The 14,492-nt window shown below is 35.5% G+C and overlaps 1 protein-coding gene across 1 annotated transcript in view; it reads right to left on the bottom strand.

The window, feature by feature from the left end:
- Positions 1–14,492, bottom strand: part of LOC147572084 (uncharacterized) — a 526,072-nt gene that overhangs the window by 312,802 nt on the left and 198,778 nt on the right. Inside the window, exon 6 of the mRNA XM_086695169.1 lies at positions 9,606–9,667. The gene's annotated coding sequence lies outside the window, so the exon portion shown is untranslated. The remainder of the gene's footprint in view (positions 1–9,605; positions 9,668–14,492) is intronic.

Below are 14,492 nucleotides of genomic sequence, written 5' to 3'. Positions count from 1 at the left end.
TAGAGTTAGAAGCACCAGATGACTAGTAGCTAGGCTTTTAGTTTGAGTGATGGAAAACTGGATAATGCCACCAACTGAAGTAGAAAGAAAAGAAAAAAGAGAATAAGAACACATGTGAGGGTGGATATGTGTGATGGTTAATTTTATGTTTCGACTGCGCTGGACACAGTGCCCAGATTAAACTTTATTTCTGTGTCTGTGAGGGTGTTACTGGGCAAGATTAGCATTTGAATCAGTGGACTCTGTGTAATAGCTTGCCCTCTCCAGTGTGGTGGGCACCAGCCAATCTACTGAGGGCCTTTCTAGAACAGATAGAACAAAAGGGGGAGGAAGGAGGAATTTAAGGAATTCACCCCTTTCTTCCTGCTCCACTGAAATAACTGGGACATCTCATCTCTTCTCCTGTCCTTGGATTAAGATTTATACCATCAGCTCCTCTGGTTTTCAGCCCTTCACATTCAGTCTGGATTACACCACTGGCTTTCTTGGGTCTTCAGCTTGCAGGTGGCAGATTGTGGGACTTCTCAGTCTCCGTTTTATATGTAGACACGCAAGCTCCTATTGGTCCTGTTTCTCTAGAGAAAGCTGACTAATAGATGGGAGTGAAAGTAACTGGTTTTGAAATAAGATGAGTTTGAGGCATGTATAAATGTCCAAGAGGAGATGTTGTTAGAATCTGATGAAAGAAGTCAAGACTAGAAATACACATTTGAGGGGGCGCCTGGGTGGCGCAGTCGGTTAAGCGTCCGACTTCAACCAGGTCACGATCTCACGGTCCGTGAGTTCGAGCCCCGCGTCAGGCTCTGGGCTGATGGCTCGGAGCCTGGAGCCTGTTTCCGATTCTGTGTCTCCCTCTCTCTCTGCCCCTCGCCCGTTCAAGCTCTGTCTCTCTCTGTCCCAAAACTAAATAAACGTTGAAAAAAAAAAAAAAAAAAAGAAATACACATTTGAGATTCAGAGGCTGTAGTCCACATCCCTATAATGTTAGATTCTCCAGGGAAATAGAGTTAAAGAAACACAGGGCCAAAGGCAGAGCCTGTGAGAACATTGGCAATTAAGTTGTAGGGAGGAGACAGCAAAATATCGGGTAACTGTTGTTTTGATATGTAATATAGAAATTCAAATTAATAAACTTCCACAATTAGAGATTTTATAAACCTGGGAGGGGAGAAGCTTTGTAGTATGAAACTTGAAGATTCTTAAAGATGATGTGATAGACATTTTTATTATTCTCAAGAAAACTTTATTTTATCTTAGTTCTAATATCAACCCTAATATCTGTACTACTCTAATGTAGCTGAAGTAAAAGTAAAACAAAATATGCACACACACACACACACACACACACACACACACAGTGCTTAAGGCACTGCCGGTAAGTATCCAAAACTCTACAGCAGAGGCTTACCCCTTAATTAAGATCATTATAGTCATTTTTAAAATGTGGTTCAGGGCAAAATTCCTTAGGGTGAAGTACATAGACCACTAGCAATCACATAGAGTACAAAAGAATCTACCAGTAGTTTGCAAGTTTATGGACAAGAAACAATGAAACAATTTTGGTAACATATATTTAACAAATCTGAAATGTAAAACAATGATGTTTGCAAAAATTGCCAAGAGCATTTAATAATCATCTACTAAATATTGTGCTGGTATTTTTTATCTCGAAAAACATGTACATTCTCATCATTTGTATGACATATTTTTTTAACTTTTTATTTTCCTTGTTATCATGAAGTTCTTTAAATTCTTGATACCCTAAACTAGATTAATGGTTCAAAATTGAATCATCAAAGCATTAAAATGTATTGATGAAATAGCAATACAAATATAGTTACTCAGATTAATGTTTATAATAGTAAACAGAATTCCAGGGAAAATATAAAATGTGAATCTGAAAACATGATTTTTTCATACATGCACCCCAAAAAATAATACTGCAGTGTGGAAAATAAAATAATAAATACCTGAGAATTATTGTTTTCCTTTGGTAGCTAGACCATTGTCTGTTATAAAACTGACAATTAGTGACATGCTTACTTCATGCAATTATATATACATATATATATTTATAAATATAAAGCACTGTTACTCTTCTAGTAAATAAAATTTTTCACAAAGGAACATAAAATAATGTTCATTATTTGAAAATATTGTTTGAAAACACAAAGTATGACACTAATTTTGAAAAATTTATAAGACCAGTCATTAAGTTAGTAACAAATGATGTGCAGTCAATGTGATACACCACATTAATACAACAAAGGAAAAAATGCATTATCATCTCAAATGACACAAAAGAAGCATTTGACAAAATCTAATACTCTCCCATGATTAAAAAAAGAAACACCCAGAAAACTAGAAATGGAAAGGAACTTCTTCAACATGATAAAGAGTATCTATGAAAAATCCATAGTTAACATTATGCTTAGTGATGAAAGACTGAATTCTTTCCCTCATTGATCAAGAGTAAGACAGTGTGTCCTTTCTTGCCACCTCCATTCAACAGTACACTGGAAGGACTAGCCAGGAAAAATAGGCAAGAAAAAGAAATAAAAGTCATCCAGGTGGGAAAGACAGAAGTACAACTATCTTTATTTGCTGATGACATGATCTTATTTAGAGAAAATCTTAAAGAGTTCACAAAAATATGATTAGAGTGAACAAAAAAATTAATCAATCTGGCAGGATACGAAATCAATTATATTTCTATACAATAGTAATGAACAATCTAACAGTGAAATTAAGAAAATTATTCCATTTATGATGGCATCAAAGAGAATAAAATATTTAGGAATAAATTTAGCCAAGGATGTGTAATGTTTATACACTGAAAGCTATAAAAGTTATTGAAAGAAATTAGAGAAGATCTAACTAAATTGAAAGATATCTCATCTTCACTGATTGAAAGTCTTAATGTTGTTTACATAGCAATATGACTCAAAATTATCTACAAATTCAATTCAATCCTTATCAATATCCCAATGGCTTTTTTTTTGCAGAAATAGAAAAATTTATTCACATTCATACAGAAGCTCAAGGAACTCCAAAGAACCAAAGCAATCATAAAAAAGAAGAGATTGGGCAACTCACACTTCCCAATTTCAAAAATTACTATAAAGCTACAATATCAATATAATCAGATACTGGCACAAACATAGACATATAGATCAATAGAATAGAATCCAGAATCCAGAAATAAACCCATATACCTATTGTCAATTGGTTATCAAAAAAGGTGCTAAGACCATTCAATGCGGAAATAATAGTCTTTTCAACAAATGGTGCTGGGACAATGGGATAACCACATGCAAAAGATTGAAGCTGGACACACCATATACAAAAATTAACTCTCAATAGATCAAAAGCCTACATATGAGATCTAAAACTATAAAATTCTTAAAAGAAAACAGGTACAAATCTTTATTATGGATTCTGGCAATGGATTTTTAGGATTGATATTAAAAGCACAAGAAATAAAAAGTTTGATAAGTTATATTCTATCAGAATCAAAAACTCAAAATTAAAAACATCAAAAGACACAATCAAGGAAGTTAAAAGGCATTCCACAGAATAGGGAAACATATTTCTAATTCACGTATGTGGTAAGGATCTAGTATTCAGAATATATAAATATCTCTACATACTCAACAAAAAGGCAAACAACTGTATTTTTTTTTAGTTTTATTTCATTTATTTATTTTGAGAGAGTACACATAGGGGTAGGGGAAGGGAAGAGAGAGAGAGAGAGAGAGAGAGAGAGAGAGAGAGAGAGAATCCCAAGTAGGCTCCATGCTGTCAGCACAGAGCCCAACATGGGGCTTGATGCCATGAACCACGAGATTATTACCTGAGCCAAAATCAAGAGTTGGATGCTTAACCGAGTGAGCCACACAGGCACCTTGCAAACAACTCAATTTAAAAATGGGCAAAGGACTTGAATAAATATAATTCCAAAGATGGCGTAAAATGAGCAGTAAGTAAATGAAAGGCTGTTCAACATCATTAGTCATTAGGGAAATACACATCAAAACCACAATGATATAACACTGCACATGCCTAGGATATCTATCATTAAACACAAAACAAACAAAATTAAAGAAAACAAGTATTGGTAAGGATGTGGAGAAACTAGAACCTGCATACATTATTGGTGGGAACATAAATGAGGCAGTTACTTTGGAAACCATTTGGAAACCAGTTACTTTGGTAACTCACAAAGTTAAATATGGAATTTCCGTATGACCCTGCAACATACCCAAGAGAAATGAAAAAAAAATGTCCACACTAAATGTGCACCCACTGTTATAATGTGTTATTCAAATAGCCAAAAAATGGACCAACCCAAATGTCTATTAACTGATGAATGGATTAAAAAACACGGTGTATATATAAAATGAAATATTATGCAGCCATAAAAATGATGTACTGATATACACTACAATACAGATGAACCTTGAAAATATTACATTAAGTGAAAGAAGCCAAACACAAAATCACATATCATATAATGTGATATGTGATATCACATATCATATAATGCTATTTTTATGAAATGTTCAGAATAAGAAAATAAGTAAAGACAAAGAGATTAGTGGTTGCCACAGGCTAGGGGAAGAGAGAATGGTGAGTGACAGCTTAGTGAGTACACTAAGCATTTCTTTCTGGGGTGATAAAAATTTTCTGGAATAAGATAGTTGTGATAGTTGCACAACACTGTTAATGCACTTAATTGTACATTTTTAAATGGTGAAAAAACGAACTTTATGTTATGTGAATTTTACCCCAATATAAAAAAGGAAGTGAAAACACAGTGAAGGTATTGCCAACATCTCTGTCAAATTAACACTGTCAATGTTAATGTACTGCAGGGGCACAAAAGGCAAAAGGATCTTTTTCTTGTGTGTAGCATACATGCTACTTTACAGTAGATAAAATCATATATGCACACTGTATCTATCAGGTTTCAGCATATGTATGAAATGTAAACGATGCAGAAGTGCTTGTTCATTTTTATTTTGTCATTGAAAATCCATGCTTCAGGAAAACAGAAGGAATTTTATGGTTAGCTAATGCCAACTTTGCGAGCGTTGATAAGAACACTGAATTTGAACTCTACTTCTTGTCCACTGTGTGATAAAATGCAAATAAATGGAATATTCTTCCTAATCAAGGTGTGGTCCATGGCAGAGCAACACCAAGCACCACTAGGAGACTCCTGGGCCACTCATTGGACCTGATGAATCATAATCTGCATTTTAACAAGACTTCCAGATGATTCACGTGCATATAAGACTGAGAAACTCTGCTCTAAATCAATGCTCCTCATTGTTAAACTGTAAATGCTAGATTTTATTTATTTTTTATTATTTATTTATTTTTCACTTGTTTTGAGAGCGAGAGAGAGAGAGAAAGAGAGAGCATGCATGAGCTGAGGAGGAGCAGAGGAGAGGGAGAGAGAGAATCCCAAGGAGGATCCGCGCCCAGTGCAGCGCTCAGTGTGGGGCTCTATGTCGTGATGGTGAGATCACGACCTGAGCTGACATCAAGAATTGGATGTTTAATGCACTGAGCCACCCAGGCACCCCCTAAATGCTGGGTTTTAAAACCCACACTTTTAAATTTTAAAGTCAGTGTCTTTGACTACATCAAGTACTCTTGTGAAAGGTTAAAATGCAACAACATACCCTCATACTTTTCTCCTCATCCACCAACTTTCCCAAATACAGTTTAGTAGAAGAAAATAATGGTTAAGAAGGATTAAGGAATTATCACTTACCCTAATCAATGTATTTGCTCATTTCACACATGCACTAGAGCTATAACTTCAAAATGAAATTAGAGTTCAGGTTAAAGCTTTCATTTTAGAGTAAAGCTTATTTACTCTCCTGTGTGTTAGATGTGTCATCAATTTGCTACTAACTCCTCTATTCATATCTGCCCCATCTATCATCTCTTCTACAATCTTTTCATAGTTAAGAAATATTCATTAAAATTACATATATAAATCTCTTCTCTGTTTTTTGTGATGAATTTTGTCATCACAGACTGTACAACTGAGTAACTTCCAAATTCTTTTTTCTTTCCTAGATGCTGTCTCAAATTGTACTATTCACCTTTTTTTCCTCCATATTTGGAGTTTTTAGATTTTTTTCTTCTTCTTTTCCCCCCTTTTCCATCAAATGCTATCATCACTAAACTTTTTGGTATTTTTAAAAGCTGAAATTTGATTAAGATATACATCTTTTTTTTTTTTCAGGCAATAGTAACCCTTTACTTTTGCACAATGCTTTACAGTTAGCAAAAGGTTATCACACATTGTACCAGTTAAGACTCAAAACAAACTTATGAAATAGATAGAAAAGCCATTTTACTTCAGTAACAGCTCAGAAGTCAAGATACAGTTTATAGTATCAGAGAAAGGAGAAAATCCAGATCATCAGCCATATAAAGAGAAATACAACTGCCAGTCACCTGCTTTGTAAACTCTACAAACAGTGCCAATTAAGGAAAGGGCAATACCATTATTAATAATTTTATTTTTTTAATTTAACCTCAGTGAAAAGTATTCAAATATAATATGTTGGAAACTCTGCATTGAGCCATCAAGATAAAACCTTTACTTGAAGGCTAGAAAATCAAAACGTCAAAGAGAACACAGATAGCAAACAATAAAAGGAACGCTAACACAAAAATATATCATCCAACGTAAGTGAAGATTTGTCCCAAGATGAAGGCACTGTAAATCAATAAAAATTCCATGAGATTCAACAAAGCAGTACATTTTCACAAAGGGATGACTTTATAAAATCCTTGCAAAATAATGCAAAGGGATCTAAAAGTCAGAAACTAGATAAAAGCACTAGAAAAAAAGAAAGAAGCTCAAATACTCTGAACTAATAGCTCAATTTATGCCCTTCAAAACAATCCCTAACAATTGGTAACTGTCAGTGCTATGGACTGATGGCATTCAATAGATACTTCTTGACTAAGTCATATTCTGATTATTTTTAATTAAAAAATTGTTTTTGATGTTTATTTTCGAGAGAGAGAGAGAGAGAGAGAGAGAGCATGAGCAGGGGAAGGGTAGAGAGAGAGGGAGACACAGAATCTGAAGCAGGCTCCAGTCTCTGAGCTGTCAGTACAGAGCCCAACACGGGGCTCAAACCCATGAATTGCGAGATCATGACCTGAGCTGAAGTTGGACGCTTAACCGACAGAGCCACCCAGGCGCCCCTGATTAGTTTTTAAATTTTTATTTATTCTTTAGAGAGAAAGAGTGAGAGCACGAGCAGGGGAGGGGCAGAGAGAGAGGAAGACAGGATCTGAAGCAGGCTCCATACTCGATGCCAAGCTCAAACTCGTGAACCATGAAATCATGACCTGAGCTGAAGCAGGATGCTTAACTCTGCAACCAACCCAGACGCCCTAGTCATATTGTGATTATGACAAGAAATTATAATTAAGAAGAAAGAGAAACAGGGATGGAAGAATGGGGAGTAAATGAAAGGAAAAGGAAGGAGGGAAGGAAGGAAGGATGGGTGAAGCGAGGAAGGGAAGGAGAGAAGGATAGAGGGAGAAGGGGAGGAGAAGGGAGAGTTAGGGAAGGAGAAGGAACTAACCTATGGCAAAAAAGGAAACAGTTTAGTGATTAGGAAATCAAATGGCACCAAACCAATTATTCTTGAAAATGAGTAAGGCTAAAGTAGATCACAAAGATAAGGATTTATGTGAGGAAAAGGAGTGGAAACAGTAAAGGGCTTTCATAATGACATCAAAACCAGAAATCACTCTTGGCAAAAGGATGTCTAAGTAACTCCACTTTTAGTCTCATGGTGTCCTGTTAAGACCACTTAAAGAGTACATTACAATAAATGCCCTCAGTAGTTTAAATGGCCCTTAGCCTTGTGGGAATCAATCACGGGTACTCCTTAGAACCCCCATAATCAAAGTAATTCCAGGCCGTGTGTCTTGACAGTGGCCATTATGATATACCACTGGCATGTTGAGATAGTTAAGATCTGTTCACAACACAAACAGGTGTCTAAGAGCTAGTACACTTATATTCAATCCAAGTGAACCTTGGTGACTTAGGAAAAGGATCCAATAACACTCAACCAAGACACTAAAAGCAACTTCTACAAGCAATCTATCATTTATAGATGAATTTGTACTTGACAAATCAAAGCATTCTCATTTTAAGTAAAGCTAAATAAATAATATGTTATAACCAGGATTCCACATGTCAAAGAAAATGTGAATTGAAGGAATGAGTCAAAAATACAAAATTGTTTTTGTGTCTATTTTCCAGCTTTATTTGGTTATGAAACTGATTTAAGGCAATAATTATGCTGCTATTTCAGAAAAAAAATGAATAGAACACTATTTTTTCAGGAAATTCATAAACTTTGTCAAGAGAAATTATTCTGTTTGTAAGTAAAACTTTGATCAAATTGTAACATTAAGTAAAATTTTAACTCTTTAAGAATCCGGATTAAAATAAACTCATATTAATACAAAGATATCAAAAAGCTAAATTTTACCCAAGTGATATTTGAATTATAATGCTATCCTCAGATTTTCAAGGTTTATCTGATGCCATTTCTATTTTTCTGAGAATGATTCACATTTCTACCTAAAAATCTTCTTTACTCATACACATTTTATGAATTTATTATGTTGAACCATGCAAAACATTCAGTTACCCTTCAACAGTCAATACTTAATAATTGCAGATCCTAAGCACTCACTTTTGTTTTTGTTGTTATCATTCTTTTTTTTTTTTTTTAATAAACAACTGTGGTACAGGCTCCATTTTTGTGCTTGATTGGAACCAAGGCATTAAAGTATAGTTTGCAACCCTGGTGCACACCAGAATCATCTGGGAACTTTAAAATACACTATACTAAGGTCCCATGCCAAAGATTCTGTAACTATAATTGGTTTCCAATAAAATCTGGGCATCAATAGTTCTTGAATTTCTTCAAATGATTTTAGATTGCATCTAGATTGAGAAACACTGGCTAAATAAAATGAGGCTTGGGAGTCGCTTTTTTCCTCAATGATAATAATCACCATAAAAAGTATTCCAGTCTAGAAAAATTAGAACTCAGGTGACTAAATTGCATAAGCCTTAACGAACCCACAACTGAAAAGAAGCACGCCACTATAAAAAGAGAAATATTCATATATTATTACGGTTTTCAATATGGAAAGCAACTCTTGGTAGATTCAGAAGTAATTTGCATAGAAGTAATATGTAAAGACTGATCACAGCGAGCTCCAGAAAAAAAAAAAAAAAACTGTGAAACTGACAAGTGAGTCTTTAGTGCCCTGCTCTGCCCTGTCTTCACTCTACATTTACCTTCCCTCCGAATTTTCAATACTAGGCTTTTCAATTTTCAATACTAGAATTTTCAACACAAGGCTCCTCTAGAGAGCTAAGGTGCTAGGAAAGATTTCCAGAAGAAAACAAAAATGACTCCTTTGGAGTCAAATATTTATTGTTTAATGCACACCTGATAACATTATGGCAATAACAGTGCAAACAAATAGGAGTATGATGAATAAAACACATTATGAGATTAAATATTTGTGCTTACTTTTAAATGCGGACATACGTCTCTCTATGGCACCACATCCAGAAGTTTCCTTGAAAAGTATCCTAGGTATGAAAGAAAAAAAAACTCTTTAGTTTTTCAATAAGGCAATAAAATGTGGTGTTTGAAATTTGGCTGTGCCACTTCATGACCCTGGGAAAGATACTTAACCTTTCTAAGCTTCAACTGTATGGTGGAAAAAATAAAATATAAATATTAGACAGGATAATACATACAATATAAATAGCATATGGAAAGCTTTGATAGATATTAGCTGTTATTATAAAAAAATCACTGTTTTTATTTTTACCATTTTCTTAAGAAACCATTTTTGCATCTAAAATTATGTTTAAAGTTATTTTATATGCATCTTTGATTTTCCAAAGCACTTTTTACTCATATATTTTCATATTATATTTGGTGAAGACAGTCATTGAAGAACCAATAGCATTAAATCATAATGGACTTATTCTATCTACTACTTAGTGATCAAAATAAAACATGTGTGTAAAGTTTTAGTGTAATGTTTATTAAAGAATCTCCTCATCAGAAACACTTGAAAACTCTTTAAAACATACATTCCTTTGCTCCCCACGGATCAACCCAATACTAATCTCAGATTCTCTCCACTTGCCTGTTTCTTGTTAATAATCCCATCTGCTAAGTTTCAAAGACACCTGTTGTTATCCAGCACTTCTTGGAGATACATCACTGGTGCCCTTTCCTCAGCCTTATTTTTAGTCAGTTGTAATATCCTATTGATTTGACTTCCAAAATCGTTCTTTCATATTTCCTTCTCTTTTGCCTTCCAAGTACCATGACTCCAGACCAAGTTCTATTAACTCCTACATGAGCCTTCCCCCAGCCAACCCATTTGATTCATAGCCACCAAATTAACCTTCATAATGAAAAATCTAGAGTATGTTACTGTCTTGATTAAATATATTAAATACTTTCCCATTCCTTACAAAAAAGCTAGCCTGACATTTTTAGCTAAATGAGCATTCAAGGATTTCATGAGAGGACTTCCATCTGTTTTCAGGGATTTATTTCACACTACTCCTTTTCACCTACCATCATTTTCAACCAAAATGGAACAGAAGTTCTCCTATAAACACAGCTCTCATTTTCTGGCCTCGTTCTGGTTCCTCAAGTTGATGCTCACCTGTCTGATTATACCCCCAGGCAAATGGGAGTTGGGAAATCGGATGTTTCAGGCATTTAGAAGCAGAGGTAGAAGCAGGGCAGAGTAGGGTAGGCAACATTTTGAGAAAAAAAGGTTACCAGAAGTTTGGAGGAGCTGTTATCAATTTAAATGGCTTAGGTAGAAACAGAAAATCCTTATAGAGACAAATGGGATAGCAATTAGGTGAGAAGAGAATGAAAAACTGAAGTGGAGGGTGGAGGGTAAAACCTGGGAGAATTTCCCAAATCACATCCTAGGACTTTCATAGGTTCCTTTGATCTCAAGTTGGGTGGGAAGAAAGATGTTAATACTGCCTTCTTTAGTCTGAACTTTTCCTTTTTTAATCATTCCGATTTCTTGCCACTGACATCATGCCTATTAGTCATAACTTTAGCACATGTTACCACCAAGAAGCCTTCCCAAACTCTTCCACAGAGCTATCATTCCTTCCTCTGAATTGTCAGAGCATGCTATTCTCACTTTTGTGTCACATCTGATTCTTCCTATTTTATTGTAATGTTTGAGAAGAGGAATCATGTAATTTTCATCTCTGCCCCAGCAGGGTCTAGCTGTTAATTACCTAAGAACCTTTCTCTGTGTATGTGTGTATTGTATCTCTTCCTTCCTCTTCAGCATCCCCATTCACAAACAAAGAAAATTAGGTCGATGGATACTAGATGATTTATCCTGGGGAATAATCACCATGACATCTCACTCGCCTAATCATTCTATACTAAAGAACTCTCTTTCACTCAGTCTTTTATAAATCTGTAATATCTCTCAATAAATGACATAACTTTAGAGTAATTTTCCAAGTGATTAAGATAGTCAATCAGCCTATCTGTATATGTGGAATTTCTACCAACCTTAAGAATAATTAAAGAAATATTTCTTTTGAAATCAAATAGCTATAATAACATGAACTTTAAAAAATTTTTAAAACATACCTAATACATTTTCAGTCCCACATACTGTCAGCGGCATCTAGAACCCAATGCTTTGCCCTTTCTTACTAATTCTTGCCTTATGGTTTCTAAAACCCCATGACAGATCTAGTGGTCTCTCTCTCCCAAGAACAAAAGCAGACCCAATTCCTTTCTCTCTTGGTTTAGCCATCCACCAGCTACAGATTTCCTCTTCTCTCCCACTCATCTGTATGAACAGTCCTACCATCCAATAAAGCCATTTGTGCTGACAGGTGCTGCTTACCTAAGGAATGAATCATCAGTTGGTTTCTGAGGTTCTGAATCAGCAGAGCCTCAGCTCTAGCCAGTGTCATTAGTTGTAGATGAAGTGATGGTACCAGAGGCAGACTAAGTGGACCAAGAAGGCAGGAAGGACTGCTCTAGCCTTGCTACGATTAATAAAAGCATTGCTACTGAGAAAAGCTGTAGTTAAAAATGAAGAACAACAATGCTAATATTTTGCAAGTTGCAATACTGTGATTTATAAAAAATATATATTGTCATCATTCAGATGACCAAAATATATTCCTCAAATATATTTGTTCTACCCCCATGTTCCTGGCTCACAGCTCCTAAAACGTTTGGAATTTCCTGTGATAAGGGTGATGAAAGTCTTTTGTTATGTAAATGATGATGGGTTTTGGATCCCAACCAATGGCAGGGTTGCTTGCTGTGAGGACCAACCCTGTGATTAGAGGGCTGGAACTTTCAGTCCCACCCCTACCTCTCCTCTGGGGAGAAACAGAGATGCTGGAGGTTGAATCAGTCCTTGGCCCATGACTCAGTCAATTGTGCATATGTAATAAAACCTCTATAAAAACCCAAAAGGGGAACTTGCAGCTTGGTGAAGGTGAGGAGATGCAGGAGGGGCACTCCTGGAGAGAATGTGGAAGATCTGAGCCCTTTCCCCTACTTGCTTAGCGTATCATTTCATCTGGTTGTGGATGCGTATCCTTTATATCCTTTAATAAACTGGTAAATGGGTTTCTCTGAGTTCTGTGAGCTGCTCTAGCAAATTACTCAAACTGAAAGAGGAGCCCATTGGAACTTCCAATCTGCAGCCAGTTAGCCAAAAGCACAGATCACAGCCTGGGGCTTGCCAGTGACATCTGCAGTTAGGGGTGGAGGGCAGTCTTATAGGACTGAACCCTTAACCTGTAGAATTTGATGCTATCTCCTGGAAGACAGTGTCAAAATTGAGTTCAATTCTCAGAACTGAAAACTGGTGCCCTATAATGGGTGTTTGGGGACTGAGAACCCCCCAGATTGGAATTGGGTCTAGGACCCCAGAAGAGAAGTGGATAATTTGATGTAGGTCAGCTTTCCTAAGGTATACATTAGGAATTCCTAATAATTTAGGAATTATTTGTGAAATAATTTTAGCAACCTGTGAAGTGCTACTACGTATGTGAGAAAATTCACAATGCACAATGTTTACATATTAAAAGCTCTCAGTAATTAACATTGTTTAATGCAGGGTACTTCCAATATAATCTATATATTGACTATAGAGCCCCCTTTCTGATAACACCTCTGATGTATATACTCCAAGGAACACACCTTGGTAAAGGCTAATCTAGTTTGTTCATACTTTTACATTATTGAATAAAAACAAATGCTGGAGGGGCACCTGGGTGGCTCAGTCAGTTAAGCACCCGACTTCAGCTCAGGTCATGATCTCATGGTTCGTGAGTTTGAGCCCCACGTTGGGCTCTGTGCTGACAGCTCAGAGCCTGGAGCCTGTTTTGGATTCTGTGTCTATAAATAAACATTAAAAAGTTTAAAAAAAAATGTTGGAACTGATAGAATCAAGACCATGATTTGCATTACTTATAGTATTAAAAGGGAGAGAAAGAATTCTCTCTTTTTCTACCCAAACTGTCCCAACACAAAGATAATTGATTTCATCTTTGCATTTTAAAAAGCCATATTTACTTTTGTGTGTCTATTTTCATATACAATTTAAAGTATACATTCTGCTCTGAGCCATGAAACATTTTGCAAAATCACATGTTTCATTACACCAAAGCCATAATGAATATTGGCAAAATAAATAAGATTTTCTTGTAGTACAAAAAATTACTGACAGTTTAAAACTAAAATCTTCCTTTTTTAATGTTTATTTATTTGAGAGAGACAGAGAGAGAGAGAGAGAGAGAGAGAGAGAGAGAGAGAGAAAGAAAGAATCCCAAGTAGGCTCACACTGTCAGAGCACAGCCTGATGCAGGGCTCAATCCCATGAACCATGAGATCATGGCCTGAGCCAATATCAAGAGTGGGTTGCTTAACTGACTGAACCACCCAGGTGCCCCTAAAATCTTTCTTTTTAATGCACATTTTTTTGTTTGTTTTTCACACCTGACTCTTACTTATACCATAAAATGAATTTTTCTGTAAATTGTATCCTAAGATTCATCCAAAACAAAACAAAATAAAACAAAGCCAAACTAATAGAATTAATGTTTCTGGAATTGGTAGCACTGTGACTAATAATACATATATTTTTATGCACACACATTAGATATAGATGGAGCCATAATACAATAGTCATAGTTCCTTTTTATAAAAGTGAATAAAAGTAAAAGTAAATAAATTTTGGTGACCCAAAGATAGAAATATAACCAGCAAAGCTTGTCATAAATGTTACATACTATCTGAGAATTCTGTTTGAAAGTAACCCCTTAAATCAAATGAAATGTCTCATTTTATACATGAATCTATTGTGCATAATCATCATGC

Source organism: Puma concolor, chromosome F2, assembly GCF_028749965.1.
Source record: "Puma concolor isolate L17-30 chromosome F2, mPumCon1.1.hap2, whole genome shotgun sequence".
Lineage (NCBI taxonomy): Eukaryota > Metazoa > Chordata > Mammalia > Carnivora > Felidae > Puma > Puma concolor.
The sequence above is the reverse complement of the archived record's forward strand: the minus strand, read 5'-3'. Positions and strand labels throughout refer to the sequence as shown.